Below are 26,363 nucleotides of genomic sequence, written 5' to 3'. Positions count from 1 at the left end.
CGGCATGGCGAGGATCTCCGAAGCGAGGGCCTACTCCATTACCTTGGCCCTACTCGTATTGAGGGGAGTATACGTTGTATAGCGTGGTCCTCTCGGGGGAAGAGCTCTTGAGGGCTTGGCATTTGCCTTTCTTGTTGGCTCTGGACTGGATTCTTTTCGGCCGTAACCCTCTTCGGCCCTAGCTTGATTTCTGGTTTCTGTCAGCTCTTCCATTTGCATGTACTTCTCGGCTCGGCGTCGGAGATTGTTCATATCACCAGACAGTTTCTTGCACAAGCTATTCACAAATGGCCCCGGCCTTAGGGCGGTACGTAGCCGGTCCAACGCCACGGCCGGGTTGAGATCGCCGATCTCCATGGCAATCTTGTTGAGTCGGTCCATGAAGCTTCTCAAGCTTTCTTTCTTCTCTTGGCGAACCCCCGCCAGCGCTAATGAGGTCGTCTTGTACGGTTTGCTCGTCGCAAAATGTAGTGTGAATTAGGATGACAACTCATTAAACGAGTCAATGGAAGAGCTCGGTACTCGCCTGAACCAACTGAGCGCCCTCCCTTTCAATGACGTGGGGAATATCCGGCAAAAGGCCGAGTCATCTTGAGTAGAGAGGGTCGCTTGTGTCAAGAAAACGTTCAAGTGTTCCTCGGGGTCGGTAGATCCATCATACTTCTCAATCGGCATGCTCTTCCAATGGTCCAAAAGGGTGGCCTCCATTATTCTTCGGGAGAAAAGGTGTCTCAACGAGTGGGTAGTGGTGTCGACCTTGCCACCAATCAAAGAAGTAACCAGAGTTCGGGTCACATGGTCGGTCGGGGCATGATAGGCCGACTTCTCTAGAAGTGTGGGAGTAGACAGCACGTAAGTTTGGTTCAGACTTCGGAGCTTGGCATTTTGCTGACGCAGTTCGGCCAACTCCCTAGCATCGGCTTCTCTCTGTCTTCAAATGGCTGCCATTTCCTCGCGCAATGCGCGCAAGTCATCGTGGAGATCGGGCTGGGCATCGACGGTGTTCGACCGGACCTCTTGTATCACCGGTTCCGGTTGTGTCTGAGGCATTCCGTACGGGTATCGTTCTTGGCCGGTCATGACGGGATTGTTCTCATGGTTAGGGATTGGTTGAGTTGATGTTGATGGTTCTTTACGCGTTACTACCATGTCTTGGTCTCAGTCGTAGAGTTCAAAGGGGCTAAAAACTTCTCTTCGGCCCCACGGTGGGCGCCAAATATTCCTGTGTTAGGATACACACTTCAATTATCCTTGTAGTAGCGGGTATGGTCATGGGTCTAGGTATGCTCGTCCTTCACCGAGTAGTCCGAGGTGAGGGGGGGATGCTTGCAAAGACACTCCAACGCTCAAGTAAGTGCTTGACGTAATAAATGCGGAAGTTAAAAGTTAGTTACGTACCTCGCAGGTGTCCTATTTATAGTGATTCTTATTGGGCCGCAATTATGGACTAGGCCCCGGGAAATTAGGGGGCTAATCCGGTGCATTACGTAAATTAACCTCTTCATAATTATCTTGGCATGAATCCGTGACTTGGCCGAGCACACCGACACGTTTCGTTCAGATAGTGAGTGGTCAGTGTGCTCGGGGGATTTATTCGGGTCGGTCGGGTCGGGAACTCGGGTGTTCGGCCTAGTCGGCCACCATACGGTTGTCGCAACCCAAAAATTTCCGATCTCACGACCTATGGTTTAGACATCCCTTTAAAAGTATCATTAATTAAGGAAAGCCCGAACACCAGACTAATCCTTAATTGATGGTTTTGAAAATAGGTTCATGGAGTCACCACCAATATTTTACTCAAAACATTGGAAAAAGAAAAAGTTTTTAAAGATCCAACAATGGCCTTGATAACCAGAATTGGGTTCAGGGGTCGGTTACGTGTAGGGAAGGTATTAAGCACCCCTACAGCGCCCTCAATCGGTACCCTATGATGAAGTTAACATGATAAGAATTAATAAATTAAATATTGAATCCCCTTTATTAATATTTATTTACATATTTAAAATATAAATTAAGCAATTAACCATAAAATATCTATATTATGACGTTTATTACAACAAAAAAAAGATAAAGATGAGAAATAAAAGGAAGAGAAGAAGATTGACTGAAATACCTCTTGAACAAGCTTTATTGAATATGGAAAAGGTGCTTTGTGGCGACCTTTCACACTACAGTATGCCTCACAAATCTCAAGAAATACAATAGGAGGGAGAGAGAATATAGAGATGCGACACAAATCTCAAGAAATATAATAGAAGGGAGAGAGATAGAGAATTTTCGTGCTCAAAGGAGTCTTATTCGAAATTTCTTTGGCCGCCCCGAGAACTGTGCCCGAAGCTTCTATTTATAGGAATTATAAGGGGCCAGAATGGCCTGTTCTAGATTCAGAACGGCCCGTTCTGGCCCAATTGTTATGTGCAAATTTCGTACCCTGGAACGGCCTGTTCTGAAAACGGAACAGCCCGTTCCAGAGTAGAAATTAACACAAATTTTCCCTTTCCAGAACGGCCTGTTCCAAATTTTCCTTGTTTGGAACGGCTCGTTCTGGTATTGGAACGGTCTGTTCCATCCAAGACTCTTTAGGTGTTTTTAGTTACGTTGGAACGACTGGTTCTGATATTGGAACGACCCATTCCGGGGTTCAGAACGTCCCGTTCTGATTTTGGAACAGCCCGTTCTGGGCTACTAAAACCACCTTATTTGGCCTTTAGGCCTTCTGATGTCCTGTCTTGTAGTTTACCTGCTTCGGAAGCTCCTTCCCTTCATAACGGAGGTCCATTTCTTTGTTTGTGTGCTCCCGGACGAAATTGGGTGTCTACAGCTGCCCCTCTTTACTTGTCCTTTGGAGTAGCTATGTGTTGCTTTTCCAAAGGCAAGTAAAGACGTAGACATTTCGTCCAGGTCTCCTCCTCGTCTCTTTGGTGTTGGCGCTTCTACGTTCCTTATCTTGGATAGGTGTATTTGCTCGTGTCCTCGCCCTTTAGAGTAGTTGAGTGTTGCTTGCATACTCTATTGGGTAACAAGGCTGACAAACTGTACACTTGATCTTTGATCTTCAAGTAGATGCTCCCTTGTTTCTCTTGTGATAGTGCGTTCTTTTATTTGTAGCTTGTTGAAGAGGGAGTATTTTCGTAGCTCAGCTTCCCTCACGGCTTTGTCGTATACCGGATTGGGAGATGACTACAGTCTCTCCAGACCTTTCCCTTACAGCTTTGTCGTATACCGAATTGGGATGCAAGTACAGTCTCTCCAGACCTTTCCCTCACGGCTTTGTCGTATACCGGATTGGGATGCGAGTATAGTCTCTCCAAACCTTTCCCTCACGGCTTTGTCGTATACCGGATTGGAATGCGAGTACAGTCTCTCCAGATCTTTCCCTCACAGCTTTGTCGTATACCAGATTGGGAGGTGAGTACAGTCTCTCCAGACTTTTCCCTCACGGCTTTGTCGTATATCGGATTGGGATGCGAGTACAGTCTCTCCAGACCCTAGTATTTTCGTAGCCTCTCCAGGCCCTAGTATTTTTGTAGCCTCTCCAGGCCCTAGTATTTTCGTAGCCGCTCTAGGCCGTAGTATTTTCGTAGCCTCTCCAGGCCGTAGTATTTTCATAGCCTCTCCAGGCCGTAGTATTTTCATAGCCTCTCCAAGTCGTCTGCTGGTGATGATGATGTGATTGCCCCTTGACAAGGATTGCTAGTAGGTGGTGCCCTTGTGCTGGCGGGCAAAGGAGTAGATGGTTGACAGGGATTCTGGTGTTGCCCCTACCATGTGAGTATTGTGATGCCTCTCCAAGCGTCTGCTTGTGGTAGGTTTTTTTTTCTGAATTTCATTTTTTGTTTAGCTTCGGCTCTTTCATGTTTGAAGCTTGCCTTTTTTGCTATTTTTCTAAATGCTTCGACTTTTTCAACGTTTGTGAAGCTTGCCTTTTTCTCATGTTATTTTTGCTTTTTTATTGTCATCATTGGTGGAGGGATCTATTCCCATGATGTTATTTGCTGGATCTTCATTGAGGAGTATTATTTTGGAAGCCACTCCTGGCTTTGGTTAGGAAGTCATTCCTGGTCTTGGCATTTTTTGGATCATCCTTTATTTAGTTGAGGAGTAAGGCCCGATGGCCTCTTCATGCTTATAGATTTGCTTGTTTGGTCGATTCTATTCTATTCCACTGTTGATATGTCTTTGCTTAGTGGGCACATAGAATCATTTGGGGTTGCCGTTTGCCACTGCTTGGCTCATGGTTGGCTATTTAGCTTGTGCTTCATCCTGATGACTCCTTCTGACTCATAGCAAGCAGAATGCATGGATGCATGGATGCAATGAAAATGCAAGACATGGGTGATTTTATTATTATTATTATTTTATTTATTCTTTTTTTTTTTTTGTGTAACGCCCTTCCATATGCCCCTACCTCATATGCATGCGATGCAGCTTATGCTCATGTGTTTGTTCCTAAACATGTCATTCAATTTTTTTTTGTTGGGAAATTAACATGTGCGCGTTAAGGTTAATGTTGACGATTCCTGTTTATCCGTGCCGTTTGTGATTATTGCCGGGATATACTCCTTTAAACCCAAGGTTTAAGTAGCTCTTTGATTATCTAGTCGATGTGTAGTCAAGTGTCTCCAAACTCTGTTCAGGGACATCTCTGTCTTCTCTTTGTGAGTGTTCACTGTGCATTTTCCGTGTATCTTTTCAGTACCATTTTAATGCCATAAGGGTCAAGAGAAAAGAAGGAAGGAATGTTATTATTATTATTATTGTTTTTTTTTCAAAAGGGTTGTTAGAAGGGATTTTTCAAAAAGGGTCTTTTAGAAGAAGGGCTGGCCAAGGTAGGCTTTGGTGTTTAGGGTTATTAAACAAAACGTATTTATTGCAAGGAAGCTATCATTTTGTTTTAGCCTTTTTGGAAAGTGGAGTGATGACTTGGGGTCACGCTCTGATTAAATGATTCCTCTGAGCTGCCTTTTGGTTTTCAACTTAAGTTGCTGCTTTAACGTCCTAACTTTTGCCTAGGTCACTCGGGATGTGTTTCCTAGCAGACATTTTTCTTTTGATCCTTACTTTTGCCTAGGTGACCCTTTTTGATTGTGGGCCCCATAGCAGATCTTGCCCTAATTTTGCGCAGCCCCCTTAGTGGGTTTCCTGTCGGGCCTTCATTTTTGCAGCATTTGTGTGGGACGCCCTATTTTTATTGACCCCTAGTCATGTTTGGATTCTTGATTGTTCCTTTGTTATCCTTTCCATGCTATTATCGAGTAACATATTTGTCGCAAATACATTTTGTTTATTAAGGGTTGATGGATGAGGCCTAGAGTGAATATTTAAAGGGAGAAGAGAAACAAAAGAGTGTTATGACATTTAAAACAGTACTTTCAATTTACACGTGCCCTTTTAGCAAAGCTCGAAGGCCCGGGCATGCCCCTAGTTCGTGATTCATACACAGAGAGATAGATAGAGGTTGCCCCCTAGAGAGTCATGAATGATTTGATAAATTCCAAAAGAAAACCTTTCCACTTGCTTGAACGTCGGTGTTTTGCATTTGGAGTGAAACCTTTGTGAATTCTTGCTTTCTAAGAGAATACTCGAGCCACCTTTCGATTCCAACTTAGATAGACATTTCTTATTTTTATATATCCCTACTTTTGCATAGGACGTATCCTATCGAGATTTTGAGTTTATTTTTTTTTTTCACCCTAATTTTTGCTTACGACGCCCTTTACGGGTTTTCATCCTAACGGGTTCTTGTATGCAATGCCTTTATTCTTCAATTGGATTTTGTCTTGTAATTCCCTAAAAAGCAAGGATTTGTCCATTCTTGATCATTCCTCTTATCCCGGCAATTGTTGTTTCCGCATGGGAAAGTCTCGATGTTTGAATCGTCAATTTGGGCGTGTGATGCCCCCAATTACTGATAAGTGTTTCCTGATTTGATGTGTCAGGTTCGCATTTGATTACAGTAATTTCCATTATCCGGCTAACACACACAAATTAGATTTCCTTTATTCTTATTTATTATTTACAAGGAAGGCGTGTTATCTATATGAAACGTAAAGTAGGATGCAAAGATACATGAGAAATTCAACGGATATCATTCTCATTGATTTTTGTTTAGAGAACATTCTTTACATACTATTATGTGTGTCTTCCATTTCTAATGAATGTATGCTAATGCACTATCCTAGGAGATGCATGATATTTATTTTCTGCCTAAATTTTATCATGTTTTTTACTAAGGGTTATGATGCATGATTTTCTTTTGCTATATTTTTTGTTTTTTTTTTTGAAATAAACTACCCTGTATGATGCTTTAGAATTAGGGTATACAGAAGGGAATTAATTTTTCATCATATTTTTTTTATTAATATCTATTTGTTTGTAAATCTTATCCATTTAAAATAAATAAACACAAACAAATGCAACACACATATGCTCAAACAAATGTACACCCGCGAACAGTCACGTTTAAATCCTTGGTTTGTGGTCCCTGCAAGAAAAGTGCATTGTATAGGAAAGTTCTAATCTCACTGGTCTTAAGGCCCCCAAGGTGCCCCCATTATAGGGACCCAGTATCTCTATCGCCGTCACCTGGAAAACTCTAAGGTCTGTCGCAGTATTTCAGGCTAGAGTAACCGGTTATCACCTTGAGTGTGATTTCCGACAAGGCTCGCAGACTCCAAGGCCAAACTTGGGTCGGTCGTACGTCAACCACTCCCTATGTTTATTACCCTCATGCCCCCGGGTGTAGGAGGAACTGTTGTGTACAAAGGTTTGTGTACAATTTTTATTAAAACAAATGCATAATTTAAACAGGTAAATAGATATTAAAGCCACACAAATAAAACAAATAAAGTAAAGGGAAAAATATTTAAATTATTATTTTTATTTTATTAACATCATCAATTAAATGGGTCTGACCCTCTTTAAACTTCCCTAGTGGAGTCGCCATCTGTCGCAACCCAAAAATTTCCGATCTCGCGACCTATGGTTTAGACATCCCTTTAAAAGTCTCATTAATTAAAGAATGTCTGGACACCAGACTAATCCTTAATTAATGATTTTGAAGATAGGTTCATGGAGTCGCCACCAATATTTTACTTAAAACATTGGAAAAAGAAAAGGTTTTTAAAGATCCAACACTGGCCTTGATAACCAGAATTGGGTTCGGGGGTCGGTTACGTGTAGGGAAGGTATTAAGCACCCCTATAGCACCCTCAATCGGTACCCTATGATGAAGTTAACATGATAAGAATTAATAAATTAAATATTGAATCCCTTTATTAATATTTATTTACATATTTAAAATATAAATTAAGCAATTAACCATAAAATATCTACATTATGACGTTTATTACAACAAAAAAAAGATAAAGATGAGAAATAAAAGGAAGAGAAGAAGATTGACTGAAATACCTCTTGAACAAGCTTTATTGAATCTTCAAATATGGAGAAGATGCTTTGTTGCGACCTTTCAAGGTGCTTTGTGGCGACCTTTCACACTACAGTATGTCTCACAAATCTCAAGAAATACAATAGGAGGGAGGGAGAATATAGAAATGCGACACAAATCTCAAGAAATATAATAGAAGGGAGAGAGATAGAGAATTTTCGTGCTCAAAGGAGTCTTATTCAAAATTTCTCTGGCCGCCCCGAGAACTGTGCCCGAAACTTCTATTTATAGGAATTATAAGAGGCCAGAATGGCCTGTTCCGAATTCGGAACGGCCTGTTCTGGCCCAATGCAAATTTCGTACCCTGGAACGACCTATTCTGAAAACGGAACGACCAGAGTAGAAATTAACACAAATTTTCCCTTTCCAGAACGGCCTGTTCCAAATTTGCCTTGTTTGGAACGGCCCGTTCTGGTATTGGAACGGCCCGTTCCACCCAAGACTCTTTAGGTGTTTTTAGTTACGTTGGAACGGCCCGTTCTGATATTGGAACGACCTGTTCTGGGGTTCAGAACGTCCTGTTCTGATTTTGGAACGGCTCGTTCCGATTTTGGAACAGCCCGTTCCAGGCTACTAAAACCACCTTATTTGGCCTTTAGGCCTTCTGATATCCTGTCTTGTTGTTTGCCTGTTTCAGAAGCTCCTTCCCTTCAGAGGTCCATTTCTTTGTTTGTGTGCCCGGACAAAATTGAGTGTCTACAACGATATACTGTATTTTATTTTTTTCTCATTAATTTATATTTAGGGATAAAATAGGAATATATATATATATATATAAAAGTAGTTATCCTCTTTAAAAATAATAATTACTTACATTTAAAAAAAAACACTAATTTTATTATTTATTTTTTTTCGAGAGAGGAAACGTGTTTTTCTTGCTAGTAACGCATGAATACACAGTAGCATGCGTGAGTGAGTTATTGAAGGTACTAGGTTTGTTCGAACGACATCGTTTTGGGCAAGGGGAAACAGTGGAAAATGAAGGCGTTGGGATGGTGGCTGATAGCGGTAGGCACGCTTCGATTGGCTTCCGTATGGTTCGGTTTCTTCGACATTTGGGCTCTTCGTCTCACCGTTTTCTCCAAACCTACAAGTAACTCTTTCTTCTTTTTACTCTCACCATTCCTTGCATAAATCTAGATCCTCACTCCTTTCAATGCAAGAGTTAACAAGTATTTTCATTGTTTTTTCAATTCTCAGCAATTTCATGCGTAGAGATTTAACATTCTTTCACAAATTAAATTATAAGTTATAGAGCTGGCTTTATTTTCGAAAAGTTCTACTGAACTTGTTTAAGCTTTATGTTGTGTTAATTATAGTTTCAAATGCATTTTGTTAGCATTATTCATGCATGAAACACATTTAACATCTAAGTTTACTGACTGAAATATAGGATCATCGATAGTATGGATGCTATTGCAATGGAATCCGCATTCGAAGCACTCTTAGCAAGCAAAAACAAGAGACGTAGCTTAGCTCTAGACATCTCATCCTTTATTTTATTTTATTTAGAGACATTTCAAGTTGATAGGAATAAATTTCGTTATCCATTGTGGTGTACAAAGTCATGGATGCAGTGCTTCACCATGTTAGCCTGTCGTTGAAAATGCAAGACAATTATTGGCTTTTGCACTAATTGATTTTGAATAGAGGAGATCCCTCGTGTTTAGAATTTTAAAAATGAATTCTAGTCCATATTATTTTTATGTTTACTGTGAGTATTAAGCTAGCTAGTACTCGTGTTAGTGTCAGAATTATTGGGACAAAAGGAACAACCTACCTTTCTATTTTAGCTCTGTATTTTATTTTCATCTTTGCCCTTGCTTTTTTATTCGTGTTATAATGGTGTTTACGGTGGAATTAACCATCAAATCCTGGGTTCTTTTTATTTAGACTAGCATACGAACGTATTTCAATTTAGGTGTCTTACTGTGCGTTATCATGTTACCGAGAATGGAGAGTAGGATGAAAAAGTCTTAGCAACTACTTGTTTCGAAATATTCTTCTATTACTACTAACAAGCGATGCTCATGCAAGCAAATAATAATATGAACAGAGTGAACAATATATATGTTAGCAATGCAAATCATAGTTCATTTCGTACAATGATCAAATTACGTTACACATGCGAACATATTGATCCCAGTACATGAATACACTACGTAATTAAACAAAGAACAAGAAGACTATTCTACTTCTACTCCTAAAAAAGAGAAAAAAAGTGGCCGAGAGTCAGTCATACCCAAAAACGATCTTGTGCACGAAAGCCATGTGTGTGTGTAGGCAGAGAGTGCTTCAGAGTCCAATTCTAGTATGAGTTTTTCGACCCCAGTAAAGGTCCGTACTCCTTGTATTTATAGAGCAATCAAGGGCGGTTAATTCTGTACATGTACGCTTTTGACTCATAACCGCTATCCACTATATTTGCTACGTGGTCTTGACTCAACTTCCTTTAACCGCTCTTCCCACGTTCCTTGTTTTCTCGATTGATTTTTTAGTAACCGTTTTGGCTTAACCTCCATGTTCTGACAGTCTCAACTTTTCAACTATTTTCGAGCAACACTTGTTTTTTCGAGTCCCATAATTTCATCATGTGTTGATTTTACTTCTCAGGCAGCGCTATCAATCTTTTCGAGTCACATGATTTTCGAGTATGCCTAACAAATGCCCCCCTAAGAATTTGGTTTCGATGAGCATCTTAGGAGAAAACTAAATTCCTATCAAGGTTGTTCTTCGATACTTCCTCGATTTGTTTCTTGATGTTCACTTTACTTGACGTTAACTTAATCTTTCTTTCGATGAAAACCTATTCTTGTAAGGTACTGACCATTTGGATGTGACATTGATAGCTCTGACGGCGCATACTTCTATTTTTCCATAAATTTGCCTTCTGATATGAAACGTTTTGGCGGTTGTTTTGGAAATTCAATCTAATATTTCAAATAATCTTGCCTAACCTAACCCGTTTCAACCTAGGCCCATTTACCTCGTTTAAAACCCCTTTTTCACCCTAGGGTTAAATTGTTTTCACCACTCTCTTCCTTCGTGCCCAAGTTTTCTCGCTCACTGTTTCTTTTTGCTCTGGTTCTTGATCTTCTTCTCAGACCGTTCTTCTCTGTTCTTGCTTTTGTTTGTTATGGCTTCTTCTGCTGCGTCTACTTCCGCTGCCGTAGCTTCTTCAATGTCTCCTACTGCCACCACTTCTTCCCCTATTTTGATTGCTACTACTTCTGCTGCTATGCCCACCACTCCGGTAACCACTATGGCCACCGCAACTACTATACAGGACACTCCTCTGCTACTGACTGGTGCTCAGGTTCAAAAGGTCAAAGAAGGTGATGACACTTTCATTCCAATTCCAGGCATGGAGGAGGCTAGTTTGAAAATATACCAATCTCAAGTACTTCTTCCTTTTTCTCTAGCAGATGGTTCTGTTCATGTTTTCCTTGGTCCTTTTGCTGGTCAAAATACCGAGAGATATGGTAATACCCTTTTGCCTGAGGACTCCACCACCCTACCTTTCATTTATTCCCCAGAAATAGACCTAAACCTTTTTGGGGATACTACCAAAATTTTTAGAGCGTTTCCCCCCGTTAAAGAAAGGCACCTCTCTTGGTTAGCTCGTGTAGAGGCTTCTATGTCCTCAGAATGGAAAGACACAGGTATTTTCGAATTTATCCAACTAGCTAAGTTCGACCTCCACCTTTTCGACCCTCAAATGCTCCTTTCTGCTATCTTCTTCTGGAATAGAGAGACTCGGGCTTTCGAGTTTCCTTGTGGCTTCATTTGCCCGACGTTACTTGATGTTGCTGCTATAACAGGGTTAAAGCCTATTGGAGATAGGTTTTATCCTGACGCCTTTGAAGAGGAAATTTCGATCAAGGATACTTCCATTTCTTGGGATAAGAAGACCTATTTGGCCTTTATTAACGCGCATATGGGACAACCTGACACGCCTGTCTCACCTTCAGAGCATATTGCCTTTCTTATGTACTGGTTGTCAGCCTGTGTCTTTTGCACCCCTTCGCTTCAAGTCCCAAAATATTATTACAATTTAGCTCAAGCCCTTCATTTGCAAAGGAAAATCTGCTTAAGCAAATTACTTCTGGCCTCTCTTTATACTTGTCTTGATGAAGCTTCTGAAAGTCTTGCTCGAGAATCTGGACCTCGAAATCTCTCTGGCCCGTTATGGCTACTTCAACTTTGGCTCAACGCGCTATTGGAGAAGAAACTTCATTTGCCCTCAAAACCCATTCCCATATGTGAACTCGAAGGAGCTCGTTTAACAACCCTTACCCCTCGAAAGCGTCTGGTAGACAATTTCGAGAAATATATTAGAGCCATCCTTAGCTTTACTGACTTCACTGAAGATTTAGCCCCTTTCATTCGACCGAATTTGATAGGTCCTACATGGTTGCGCCAAAATAACCAAGTTGGTAGCATAAGTCCAGCTTCAACTGACCTGTGGTTTGGATTCTTGTCTTGGGATGTGATCATGTCGGGTATGAGGCAAAAAGATGTCAGACTTTATCCTTATCAGCCCCAACTTTTTGCTCGACAGTTTGGGCTTTGCCAAATGAAACCTCTTCCCCTTCGACGTAAAGAAGGCATTGATGCGGATATTTGTGTCGAAAAAGGGAATTATGAAGAAGTCCTTAACTTCATCCTTCGCCCTGATAAAGAACTTAGGCTTACACCGACCACCTTTTCTCCTTCCTTCTTAGTCTCAAAATGCTACCTTCGATGGTGGTGTTACTATATTGTAGATAAACTCATCGATTTTGATGGCTTTCTGAAAAAGCTGATTAGTTCTCCTCTTTCTTGTACGCAGGGGCCTAAACAACCAGGTACTTTCAAGAATCAACTTATCATTTATCAATTCGAACAATTTTTTAAGGTTTGTTATCGACCTGACAATGCGCACCGAACCATTTTTGACGCTTCTGTCTCATTATCGAAAATGGTACAACGGAACATTCGCTCAAAAAAGGTAATAAATCCTCAAGGTAAAACTGATTTCGAAAAATTTTGTCCAAAGCATATACCTCCTCTTCCAAATGCCCTTTTTGGTCTAGTTAAACATGTATCTCATCCTCCTTGGGTGAAAACACTCGACCCGTTTTACCTTGAGCGCAAAGAAGTTCCTGTAAAGAATAAAGTTACCTACGCGAGATGTTCCGTGTACGATTTTCCTCGAAACAAATGGTGGCCATTATGTTGGGTCAATAACATTAACCCTCCTCCTGGTAAATATTTTTCACCTCCTTCCTCTTCGCGTATACCTTAAACTTGTCTCACTTCTTTGCTCGAAACTTGTAGCTGCCATCCCTCAGCGTGTTCCTCGACATGTTGATCCAACTCCTGATTGGGAGAGTGACGATGACGAGGATAAGGAAACATCTAAAAAGGGTCGAAAGAGAAAGACCGCTGCTGACAAAGTTTCTTTACGTTCTAAGGTATACCTTGTTTGGATTGCAGTTTTTCTCGAAACTAATATTTTATCTTACCTTCTCGAAATTCTACTCTACAGAGTATTGGAAACTCGAAGAAACAAAGAATAGGTTCAGACAGTACCAAAACTGTTAAGTATCTTAACTCAAATATTAAGATTATTTTCTTGCTCGTTTTTCATACCTAATCAATTATTTTCCAATTCAGGTCTCGACCACAAAAAAGCAAGACAAGGGGAAAGGTAAGATGGTCTTGCCTCTTCCCAAAAAACCTCAACAATCCTCTGGCGAGAAGTTGCTTAAAGACGCCATGAAGTCCGTTCCTAAGGTATCTCAATTTCGACGTCTTTCCTCCTTTATATTTCTCTTATGCCTTTAACCGTTCTAAAATCCTATTAATAGGATATTGCGATTATCCCACTGGATTCTTCTCAAGGGGTGTCTCAAGAGGTGCAGAAAAGCGTACCCTTTGCCACTGAGGTAACCCAACATGTTCATCTTGTTATACCTTGTGACTCGAATTTCCTCTTGATGTTTAGCCTGACTTCTTCATTTCCTCAGTTGTCTACTCCTCAAGTGGATGTTGCGGCGCTTGCCTCTGCCATGGCTTCGATAGAAGTTCCCCCTCCTGTCGAAGAGGGTAAGATTCCCCAACCCGAACCTTTGACTAATATGGAGACGCGGCAAGACTCCGCTCAAGGTGAACCTTCTTTCGAACTACAACCTCCCTTGGATCCGAACCAGGGTATATTTCTTTCGACTTTAATCTTCGATATGATACCTTGTTAATGGAAGTTTCTTATGTATTTACTTTTGTGCAGGTTCAACTGAGTCCCCTAGACCTTTTACCACTTCTCCTTCAACCCAGGGCGGTGCTACTTCTTCTGTCCAAGGTCTTTCCTTGATTCCCTCTCCAGATTTGGATTTGATGAGTTTCTTTAATGACGAGGACGAAGATATCAATACTATCTTCGAAGTGTTGGACAACTGGACGAGTGGTCCCTCTGGGTCAGAGAAAGACAAATTGAAGGCTGTTGAGCCAGCTTCTGACACACCTTCTTACCAACCCCTACTCGACTCTTTTCGCTCGAAGGCATACGTTAAAGATCTCAATCAAGCCTTCCTCATTCCTGAATTCAAAACGGAAGTGCAACAAATGATTGATGAGTTGCTCAGTTATTCGGACCTTCCTTCTGATATTTCTTTAGAGCTTCAAGCATTTATCAAGCCCTTTAGCCGCGCCTGGGAACTTCGAACTCAGTGGTCTACTGCATATCAAGAAGTGACTCAAATTGAGGTCGAAACTGAAGGAGACCGTGCTAAGCTCGAGAAACTCCGAGACGAGTTGGTTTCTATCAAGAAATCAACGGAAGAAATGATTTCTGCTTTACAAGCATTGTAGAAGGAGGAGGCTGATATCGAACGTACTATCGAAGCCTTAAACCACGAGCTTGACAAAACTCACTCGAAGAAAGATGGAGTGAAAATTAAGAGTCAAGAGATCAAGAAACATCAAACAGGGCTTAAGGAAGAGGGCAAAGCCATTTCATCTCGATTAGCAAAGACTTTGGAGCAGAAGAGGCATTTAGAAGCTCAATGTGCGTCTCGCAAAAAGAATCTGGACGAGGCTTACAAAGCTTTCGAGGATTTCAAGAAGCAATTTTTGCAATAATTCATTCTTCTTCTCTACTTTTCCAACCTTTTAGTTTATATTTGCCTTGTATTGAACAATTATTCTTCTGCTCTTTTATGGAAATGTTTTAAATATTTCCCATTTATGACTTTGCTTGCACTTGAATTATTTATCTCCTTAATTACATATGCGTTCTTTGAATATACTTGCTCGACTAGAAATGGGCCTTCCCAATTATATGACCACTTCCCCAAACATCGAGATTTTTGATCCATGGGAAGTATAACTTTTAATACCAATTCTCCGACTCGAAAACGTTGCATATTCACTCTCTTATTATAAGTTTTCTCGACTCTTTCTTTCTGTTGAACAATATTCTGTAACGCAATTAATCTTTCTTCCTCTAAAGAGATCAACTCATCATACATCAAGTTCCAATAATCCTCCACGGGTAATTCATTTTATTTTTGTATATGAATTGATTGTAAGTTAATATCAATAGGAAGAATAGCCTCATGGCCATATACTAATTTATATGGGGTTGTTTTCGTGGCATCTCGAGGTGAGTTCCTATATGCCCATAGTATTTGGACGAGAGTTTCATGCCAATTTCGAGGTTTATTTGATATGTGTTTTTTGATTAAACCAATTACCACTTTATTAGCAGCCTCAACTTGACCATTAGCTTGGGCATAATATGGTGTTGAAGTTACCAACTTAATTCCTCTTGATTCTGCATATCGAGCAATGTTTCGACCCGTGAAAACCGTACCCTGATCAGTAGTGATTGTTTGAGGAATTCCAAACCTTGTAATAATATGGTCTTCGATAAAATCAATTATATTTTTTTGCTCGACTTCTTTTAAAGGAATAACTTCAACCCATTTTGTAAAATAGTCTATGGCAACTAGTATATACCTGTGGTTCTACGAGGAAGGTGGGTGTATTTGTCCGATTAAATCCATTGCCCAACCCCGAAATGGCCAAGGTTTGATGATCGAATGCAACTCACTTGCCGGTACCTTTTGTATTGGTCCATGCTTTTGACACTCCACACAACTTTTTGCGAATTCGATACAATCTTTAATCATAGTAGGCCAATATAAGCCTTTCCTTGACAAAACCCATTTCATCTTCTTTCCAGCTTGATGTGCTCCACAAATGCCTTCATGAATTTCTGCCATTGCTATATAACCTTCATGGTCTCCCAAACATTTGAACAAAACTCCGTCGAAGCCTCTTTTGTACAATTCATCATTTAGTAAGAGATAATTGAGAGCTTGGAGTTTAATCTTCCTTTCAACCTTTATGTTAGGATTTCGCAAGTATTCGATCAATTCGCTCCTCCAATCTTGTTGACCTGCTGAACTTATATTTAGAATTGCTCGATAGTCTAACACTTCACTCTCTGTATGAATCAGATATTCAAGATACTCTTTACTGATTTTATATCCAGAGGCTATTTGGGCCAATTTATTTGCAATATGATTTGAGTCCCGGGGAATGTGTTGTAACTCTACTTCATCAAACGTGTCAAGTAATCGTGTAGCTCGAGTTTTGAATTCAATTAATTTTTTATTTAAACACTTATACTCTCGAGTTAATTGTTTGATGACCAGTTGTGAATCTCCTCGAATTACCACATTTTTAGCGCCTAATTCTTCAAGAATCTCAAGTCCAGTAATCAATGCTTGGTATTCAGTTTCATTATTCGAGCATCCTGTATTTGTTTTGACTGATAACTTCGTCGGGACCCCTTTGGGAGAGATGATTAAAAGACCTATTCCGGCGCCTAACTCGTGTTTCGAGCCATCCAAATATAATTGCCAAGGCTTGGTGGTTATGTAATTAACTTCTTCAGTTCCATTCGAATGTTCTGCAAGAAAATCCGCAATTATTTGTCCTTTAGTTGCTTTTAGCGGCTCGAAAGTTAATGAGTATTCGGTTAAGGCAAGTGCCCATTTGCCGACTCGAGAATGTAACACAGGTTTACACAACATATATTTTATCACATTACTTCGACAAAGTATTACAACATTACGAGTCCTAATATAGTACTTCAACTTAGTACACGCAACATAAAGACTTAAACATAATTTCTCTAAAGGGGTGTATCTAAGTTCTGCTCCTACTAACATTCGACTTAAATAGTAAATGACTCTTTCGATGCCATTTTCATCATCTTGCGCCAGCATGCCCGCAATAGTCGAATCATTAGCTGAAATGTACAACTTCAGTTGCTTCCCTTCAGAGATTGGTGCAAGCACTGGAGGATGAGCCAAGTAAGCTTTAATTTCTTCGAATGCTCTCTGGTGCTCTTCATCCCATCGAAATTCTTGCTCCTTTTTTAAACGCAACAAAGGAGAGAATACTTTAGTTTTACCAGACAAATTCGAAATAAATCTCCTCAAAAAATTTACTTTACCTAAGAGAGATTGAAGCTCTTTCTTGTTCGATGGAGGCTTGGTCTCCATGATAGCCTTGGTTTTGTTCTTGTCTACCTCGATCCCCCTCTGGTGTATAATAAATCCCAGAAATTCGCCTGCTATGACACCAAAAGCACATTTCAATGGATTCATTTTCAAACCATATTTCCTCATTCTCTCGAAGGCTAGTTTCAAATGATATAAATGGTCTTTCTTTTGTTTTGAGCCAACAATTATGTCATCAATATAAACTTGCACGAACTTACCAATCAAATCATGAAAGATTAAATTCATCGCTCTTTGATAAGTCGCACCAGCGTTTTTAAGACCAAATGGCATCATCACCCATTCGTAGACGCCTAAGGCACCTGGGCATCGAAAGGCAGTTTTCGACACGTCATTCGCTGCAATATAAATTTGATTATATCCAGAATAACCATCTAACAAACTCATAATCTCGTTACCTGCAGCGACGTCTATCATATTTTCAGCAATGGGCATAGGGTACTCATCCTTGGGAGTTGCCATGTTGAGATCTCGAAAGTCAATGCAAACTCTGAGTTTTCCATTTTTCTTTATAACTGGCACTATATTCGAGATCCAGTCAGGATATCTCGAAGTTCTGATGAACTTTGCTTTCAGCAATCTCTCAATTTCCCCTTTGATTTTCTCGATCACTTCAGGAGCAAATCTTCGAGGACTTTGTTTCACGGGCTTCCTTCCTAGGTTCATTGGTAGCCTATGTTCTACCAATTCTCGATCCAAACCTGGCATTTCATCATAATCCCATGCGAAGCAATCTTTGTATTCATGCAAGACTTGAATTATCTCCCCTTTCAGCTCCCCTTGCAAGAACTTGCTAATGTAAGTGATCCGCTTATTTTCGATAGTTCCCAGATTAACCTCTTCGAGCGGATCTTGGGATTCTAACTTATGCTCTCCATTAGCGGCACTCTCGAAACCCAAAGGTGAATCATCAAAAATGCAATCCAGTTTGAGTTCTAGCTCTGTTTTTTCTTTTTGCTTTTCATTTTTATCTGAGACTCCTTCGTCCCTTTGATTTTCAGTTTTTTGCTTTTCTTCCCTCTTTTTCCCGATTTCGAACTCTTTTCTTTTTGTTGTTTTTCTTTTTCCTTTATTGATTCGAAATCCATCTCTTCTTTTTTTTTTTGTTTTTCTTCGGCCAACATAGCCGTGTTAACCTCATTGTCAAATTGATCTTTATCGGCCAAATTGGCCGTTTGATCGGCCACGTAGGCCGATATTCGAGCTAAAAAGCTCGAATAAGGATCTTCGTCCTTCATGCATCCAATGGAGCCGAATTCTTTTCGGCTCGAATAACGAATCCTCTCTTTACATCCCAACAAAAGGTTTTCTTGACACCTTCCTCTTCATCCATCACCCCAGAGTTGTAAGCGTCAAAAGGTTTGGTCTTGGCAAATGCTGTCAGTTGTTGATCAGCAAAATACATGCCAACTTCATAAGTCTTCTGATCAGCTTCGAGAACCTCTAAACCTTCATCATCGTTCCAGAAGAAAACCTTCTGGTGTACGGTCGAAGGAACAGCACCTACACCATGAATCCACTCCCGACCTAGCAACACGTTGAAGTTTGCTTTGGAAGGTGTTACTATAAACATGGTAGTCCTCTTCACACTTCCGATCTGTACATCGAGCAGAATCATACCTTCAGGATGTGAAGACTTGCCTGCATAGTCGGAGATCATGATGTTATGGGGTTTCAGATCATCCAAGGATTTCCCAAACCTTTTCAGCATTGTCTTAGGCAAAATATTCACAGTTGCGCCTCCATCGACCAAGACCTTGTTTACCTCTTGCCCCTCGATCATCAGTGTTAACAATAGGGGTTTGAGATGTCCTTTCATTTCTTCTGTGGGAGAGTCGAAGACAGCAGAGTTGAACTTAGGGATAACCCTCGAGATTTGATTGACCCATATGATTTTGGACTCATAATTGGGGTCCTCGAAAACGTCTTCCCTGATGATATCCTCTTGTTCATTCACGGATTCCGTAGCACCAGCATAGTCCGAAGGTAAAATGGAAACTACCCCGCAAATATCTTCCAAAGAATCCTCGAAACCGCTCTCGAAGCAGTTTGTTATCATGTCTTCATCGTCTTCGATGAACTTGCCAGAAGATTCCCCTTTTTGAGGAACTGGGATCGAAAAACGATTTCCTCCCCTACCTTCAAAGGTTGCTTTACGCATCCTTTGCTGCCTCCTCCATTGGGTTTTGGTTAAGTTGTTAAATGGCTGTCGAAATCCACGTCCATATCCCCCAGCTGGAATTCCAACATTCCCTGTAGTCAAGTTCAAAAATTTTCCTGCATTTCTTTGTCCCGGGTTTCCCATGCTAGTCATTACTTGTTTACCTCGACCCATCATAGACCTAGGTGGTGCGTTCCATGTCCCGACAGGCACATTCGCGTTCGGCACAAAAGTATTGCCGAACCTAGACGAGTTATACATCTCCATCTTCCCAACCGGGGCATTATATTGAGGCATATGAACTTGCCTCATAGTCAGACCAGCATTCAACCTAGCATTGGGCTTCATTTTTTCACGCAGCTTCTCAGCTTTGTAATTCTTCATTATTTCAGACTCCTCGAAAGCCTTAGCCGCTGCTCTGTCGAAGACAGCACTGCATCGAGGACACAACATGACCTCTTTATCAGCTTCTTTTTTCTTCGATAAAAATTCCACCAGACTATCTCCTTCCTTTGGGTATATGGGTTCTTGCTCTTTAGCAAAATCCTCCATTAACTCTTCGAGCTTCTCATCAGAAATGGGCTCAATGCTATCATCGTCCTCAGCAGCGACTTCCACCATGTTGATGGACATCGAAACTGGTTCAACATAGCCAGTATGGGCAGCAAATGGGTCAACATCCACTTTCATTTCCTTCTCTTCAAAAGCCAGGCGACCATCAGTAATCGCCTTCTCGATGAAATCCCTGAAACGCACACAACTGTTAGTCCAATGTCCATACATATTATGATATTTGCAGAATTTCTTTCCTTTTCTTTGCTCGAAAGGTGGAATTTTATGATTCTCTGGGAGTATAATCTGTTTATCTTTTAACAAAGTATCGAATATCTTTTCTGCCTTACTAACGTCAAAACTATATTTTTTAGTCGAATTCCCTTCTATATTACCTCCTGGTTTTAGCATTTGACATTGGTACGTAGGTCCAGGGCGCAATTCTGCCAAATTAATCTCGAAATCTTCACTTACAACTTCATAATTAGAATCCTCATTTAACTCAGAACTTTCTAAATACGCTATCTTTTCTTTTCGAACGAACTTGTCGAATTTCATCAACTTTTCCTTTTCTAATTTAATTTGTTCAATCCTCCTCACTTTCTCAGCAAGTTGAGCCATGTCCCTCAATTGTTCATTTACTAATTTTTTGCGTATTGAGAAGTCTAAACCTGTGGCGGCGATTCTAACCAATTCATGTTCTGGAATATTAGTATAGCATCGAGATTTTAATTGCCTAAACCTATTTAAATAGTCATCTAATGTTTCATTACTTTGCCTTTTGATATTCATTAGATCGACTATACTAACCTTTGTTTCCTCTCGAAAGAAATGCTCATGAAAGCTACCTTCTAGCTGTACCCAAGTATGTATCGAATTAGGAGGCAGGGTAGTAAACCAGGTAAAAGCATGTTTAGTCAACGAACTTGGGAAATATTTCATTTTCAAGTATTCATTATTAGCCAAATCCCCACATTCGACCCCATACCTAGCTATGTGTTCAACTGTTGACTCAGTTATATCTCCTGCAAATTTCGAGAATTTTGGGACTTTCATTCCACGGGGTAATTCTACTTGTGTAATATAATCTGGAAAGGCTGACACAAAGTATGGGCGTTCATTCCGACCTACATCAAATCCATGTCTATTCAATATCCTTTCTACCATTTGATCTAAATTATCATTAGGGTTCCTGTTAGGTCGAACTATGTTTTGCAAATTTCCATGCCCCCCAGGGTTTTCTGTATCGTTCAGATTCACACTCATTGCTCTCGAAGGAGTCCCATTACCCAACTTATCTCCTATTTTGTTTATTAGCTCGTAAAGGGGTGTCATGATGTTGTGCATCTGAGTAGACAACAAATTGACCATGTCATGATTACTATGGTCCATTTGTTGTCGAAGGGCCATCATTGCTTGATTACTAATACCCGTGGGCATGTAACTACCTTGTCGAATTAATGAACCCTCCTGACTTGTTCCTACATGTTGATACGGGTCTTGCATAACAAAACCCAGTCCACTTGGCCCAGGATTATATCCCTGTGGGGATATATTCATTTGTGAATTTGGCCCTATAAAAGGCATTGACATTTCGACATACGCAGGCTGGGTATTTCGCCAATTAGTTGGCATACCCCAAGGGTACTCTCTAGTAACATTTACCAACTCTTGAGTGGTATTATTATGCCTAGCATGGTTTTCAAGCAACACAGGAGGAGATCTTGCCCCCCTGGTCACATTGGTAGCATTATCAGGATTGGAGTTAGGCTGTTCTACATCTACATTATTATGGTTTACGTTCATGTTATCAGACGTAGACATAGTTCTTCCACTCCTTAATCTCATGCAATTCACACACCTAAAACTAGTCTAATTATGTTCTAAATTAAACGGGTCCCACCGGGCGTGCCAATTTGTTTACGGTGGAATTAACCATCAAATCCTGGGTTCTTTTTATTTAGACTAGCATACGAACGTATTTCAATTTAGGTGTCTTACTGTGCGTTATCATGTTACCGAGAATGGAGAGTAGGATGAAAAAGTCTTAGCAACTACTTGTTTCGAAATATTCTTCTATTACTACTAACAAGCGATGCTCATGCAAGCAAATAATAATATGAACAGAGTGAACAATATATATGTTAGCAATGCAAATCATAGTTCATTTCGTACAATGATCAAATTACGTTACACATGCGAACATATTGATCCCAGTACATGAATACACTACGTAATTAAACAAAGAACAAGAAGACTATTCTACTTCTACTCCTAAAAAAGAGAAAAAAAGTGGCCGAGAGTCAGTCATACCCAAAAACGATCTTGTGCACGAAAGCCATGTGTGTGTGTAGGCAGAGAGTGCTTCAGAGTCCAATTCTAGTATGAGTTTTTCGACCCCAGTAAAGGTCCGTACTCCTTGTATTTATAGAGCAATCAAGGGCGGTTAATTCTGTACATGTACGCTTTTGACTCATAACCGCTATCCACTATATTTGCTACGTGGTCTTGACTCAACTTCCTTTAACCGCTCTTCCCACGTTCCTTGTTTTCTCGATTGATTTTTTAGTAACCGTTTTGGCTTAACCTCCATGTTCTGACAGTCTCAACTTTTCAACTATTTTCGAGCAACACTTGTTTTTTCGAGTCCCATAATTTCATCATGTGTTGATTTTACTTCTCAGGCAGCGCTATCAATCTTTTCGAGTCACATGATTTTCGAGTATGCCTAACAAATGGCAATTTCAGTATTTCATAATTTTGTTTGATTATGATATTGGGGAAGGGTAAGGGCAAGGGTGGCTTTGGAGCAAATGGGACAATAACTGGGAAGGCTTGCCCCAAAGGGTTGTACGGTACCTTTTGTGAGCTATGTTTTCTACTTTTCTTTCCACTCCCCCCCAATTCTGTTATACTATTTTGATATTTATGTGCTCTAGCTAGCCTTTTGATCTTCAATTTCCATATTGGTTGAATGTGACCTTATTCTACGTGTCTTGGTAGTTTGTCTAAATGTGTTACTTTTAATGGTTAAATTTATGTTTGAGGGATACTTGTTTGATTATAATGCTCATCATCACTATTTAGGTTATGCATTGTTTTTATTTCAGCCTTAATATGGTGGTTGGTTGATGAGAGTCTGGCATGTTAATTACATTTCTGTTGGTTATGAACTGGTATATCCAAGGATGGTTTACTTCAATTTTTTTGGGGAATTATACTTGAAAGGATGTTAATATATCAAGTTCAAGCAGACATGAAAGCAACATCTGATGGTTAACTGAGTAAGGGAACAGGGAAAGCTAGACTAAGCATGGGCATTGAGTCTTGATGGACATGATGCAGCAATAGGTGTTTTCCAAAGGAGCTGAGTGCCACCATACAAGGTCAATATCTAAGTCATGTCAAAGTTGCAAAAACATGAACTAACTCAAAGAGACATGCTGTGCTAGAAACATGAAGTAGGTCACAATTTTAAGTTTGTTAAGTGTGACAATAGGGAGAATGCACATGGTAGTTATCAAGTTTTGTGCTAGACAGGAGAGTGAGGAATGCATGAAAAGGGCCAAAATGCATAAACAGTCTCACCAATTATCATGTCAGCAGTCTGTTTTATCCTAGAGCTTGTTAGCCCTTCCTTCTGTCTTTTACACTGACAACAACCTTTAGTTTTATAGCTTAAGCATGCCTTAATAGAATCCAGTGCCCCCTTTCGTTGCATATGCATTGTCTAGCAGTATTTAAAATACGAAAGCAGTTTTTGTTTTTGTTGGTTGCAAGTTTTTGGTACATTAGGCTTTGCCCGAGTCTATTCTGATGTGGCTACATCAAAATTGGTGAGGCTACTCTATCTTGGTACCTGTGAAAAACTTGACTGGAATCTCACCTTTCTCTGCACCTAGATTGACAATAGCTTTGACAACACTGGATTAGAGGGGGCTTGCTCAAATTAATAGGAGCTTTCTTTACCCTATTTGCCTCACATTCTCTTGTTACTTTTTTGCTTTCCTTTTTTGATGTTTAACTGATGCTTCTACTTCCAATTTTCTACTCATAGGCTTTTATACTTCGTGTTTGTCTCCAGGAATGTCCAGCTGGGACTTACAAAAATGTTACTGGATCTGATAAATCACTTTGTCATCATTGTCCTGTTAATGAGCTTCCTCATCGTGCTGTTTATATTTCAGTCCGCGGTAGATTTTACAATTTAATACATGATTGTGTAAACTGGCATGCAAGAGGTTTTATTCTCATGTAGTTTGACGTATTAAATTTTGGAAGCTGAGGGATTTGTAAATTTGTCATTCATTTATTTATTCATGGGAGTATGTTTTATGACGTGACCCCTTCCCAATTCATATTCTTTTCTAAACGATACCCATCTTATTTTAATTTATGGTGCACTGATGCATAATTTTCTGTCTTGTGCTTTTGTGCAGGTGGTATTACTGAAACCCCTTGCCCCTACTAATGTGTTTCGGGTAGATATCACATGCCTGACTGTTATACAGCTCTTGAAGAATTAATTTACACATTTGGTGGGCCTTGGTTATTTGGCCTTTTTCTTACGGGTCTCTTGATCCTGTTGGCACTGGTGCTTAGTGTTGCAAGAATGAAATTTGTTGGGGTTGATGAATTACCAGACCCAGCACCCGCCCAACATGGTTCTCAAATAGATCACTCCTTCCCTTTCCTAGAGTCACTAAATGAGGTTTTTCTCAAACCATGTGGATCCTTTTTTTGTATCTTTATTCTGATATTTGTGAATTAAGATTAGTATGCCCCTTAACAGTTGCTATTAATTTTTTCATAGAAATTTTTACTAATGGCATGATGATGCATGTTGCATAGGTGTTGGAAACAAACAGAGTTGAGAAGTCCCAGAGTCATGTTCACAGAATGTACTTTATGGGACCTAATACTTTCACAGTGAGCCCTGGCATCTACCACATACACCTTCAGAGCAAATACAGATGTTGTGTAAGCAAATCATTTTTCTGTTTGATCATTATAGATCCCATGGTTGAAATTTGAGGATGCCAGGTCTTTTATTTTGTTAATTATGTTATTTGGTTATGATTTTGAGATGGAGATCTTCAAACACTTGACATGGAAGTTATGAGACCGAGTTCAATACAATTGTGGATGAAATTAATGCTACAGCTGCTTACCAATGGTGGGAGGTAGCAATATGTAGCGTTCTTTCTGTTCTTGCTTATCCGCTTGCATGGTCCTGGCAACAGTGGTGCAGGAGATTGAAGTTGCAACGCTTATGCGAGTTTGTTCAATCAGAGTATGATCATGCTTGCCTTCTTTCTTGCCGATCACGAGCTCTCTATGAAGGGATAAAGGTTTGACTTGTTAATATACTTGTTGAACTTGTGAACAGTGAAGAATTTAATATACGAATGATTTGCTACTGAATTGTGTTGGTTTAGGTGTATCTCTTGATCTTATTCTCATTTGCATTTCATATGGTCCAATGTAAATGTTGAGTTCATTAAATATGTATAACTGGATACATGCTGACTGAATTATATGTTTTTATTTCAATTTCTGACATGGTTAGTTGTATTTCTATAGTTAACCAACAGTGATCTGTCATCATGTGCGAGTTAATTTATTTCGTTACTGCTGATTATATCATTCACTTATGTTTCATAAAAGTAGACGGGTTACATTTTCATAAATAGGCAGGTTACAGGATGATATCATTAATTCAAAACTATTGGGCATGTTGATAGCTGGTGGGAGATGAAAATTTCTTCATATTTTCCTTTCCTGATGTCAGCTTCATGTATAGGCTTCATATATTTGTAGTAATTTTGAATAAAAGAGTTGTTTCTTTAAGAATAAAAAGTTTGATTATCCTTTTTGTTCCTACAGTTTCATCAACTTTAATTTTTAGGCCTCATAATTAAAAACATTTCATTTTAGTTCATATGCATACCATTTTATAAGAAATAAAGGAAACAAAAATGGTATGTATATGGACTAAAATAAAGTATTTTAATTATAAGAATTAAAAGGTCAAGTTGATGAAACTATAGAGACTAAAAGGGTAATTAGAACAAATATTGACCATAATTCATTTGGCTGCAAATCAATACAGAGCAACTGGCTATTGTGCCAACTTATATACAAGAGATCAGCACCAAGCAGCAGAAGTACGCCTGCCAACTTTTGCACAATTACTATATGACAACGTCGGATTCTTAGAACGCTTCCTTATCTTCTCGTTTATCACTTCAGAGTTTCCAGTTTTCCATTTTTCTCCAATAATACAATACATTCATGAAGATATCTGCAAAGATTTGAGGATCTGAATTAGGTTGAAGATCCGGTTAGTAGAAATGGTAATATTCCATAACCGAATAATATAAGAGTTTATTTTTTATATTTTGTATAAAAGTTATATATAGTCAACTTATCAAAATTTATGAGATAATTTTCTAAAATTATCATAAAAATTAACTAAATTATCCTCTATATATATATATATATATATATATATATATATATATATATTGATAATAATAATAATTTGGCTTAATTGTGTTTTTGATGCATCAAGTATTGCAATTGTGCAATTTTGATCTTCAAGGTTTTAATTGAGTAATTTTAGTCC

General features: G+C 39.6%; 1 long non-coding RNA gene across 8 annotated transcripts; it reads left to right on the top strand.

Moving 5' to 3' along the window:
• The first annotated feature begins 8,321 nt into the window (after positions 1-8,321).
• LOC109807559 (uncharacterized) lies at positions 8,322-26,132 on the top strand. Of its 8 annotated transcripts, none has more exons than XR_014433196.1 (5): positions 8,322-8,540; positions 22,846-22,911; positions 22,990-23,121; positions 23,820-24,446; positions 24,587-25,328. It is a non-coding gene; the product is annotated as an uncharacterized LOC109807559 (long non-coding RNA). The 8 variants fall into 8 exon arrangements; XR_014433193.1 differs by having other exon boundaries at positions 8,323-8,540; positions 22,846-23,121; positions 23,820-24,060; positions 24,175-24,446; XR_014433194.1 differs by having other exon boundaries at positions 8,324-8,540; positions 22,846-23,121; positions 23,820-23,976; positions 24,175-24,446.
• The last annotated feature ends 231 nt before the right edge of the window (positions 26,133-26,363 follow it).

Source organism: Cajanus cajan, chromosome 4, assembly GCF_000230855.2.
Source record: "Cajanus cajan strain Asha chromosome 4, NIPB_CcT2T_4, whole genome shotgun sequence".
Lineage (NCBI taxonomy): Eukaryota > Viridiplantae > Streptophyta > Magnoliopsida > Fabales > Fabaceae > Cajanus > Cajanus cajan.
The sequence above is the reverse complement of the archived record's forward strand: the minus strand, read 5'-3'. Positions and strand labels throughout refer to the sequence as shown.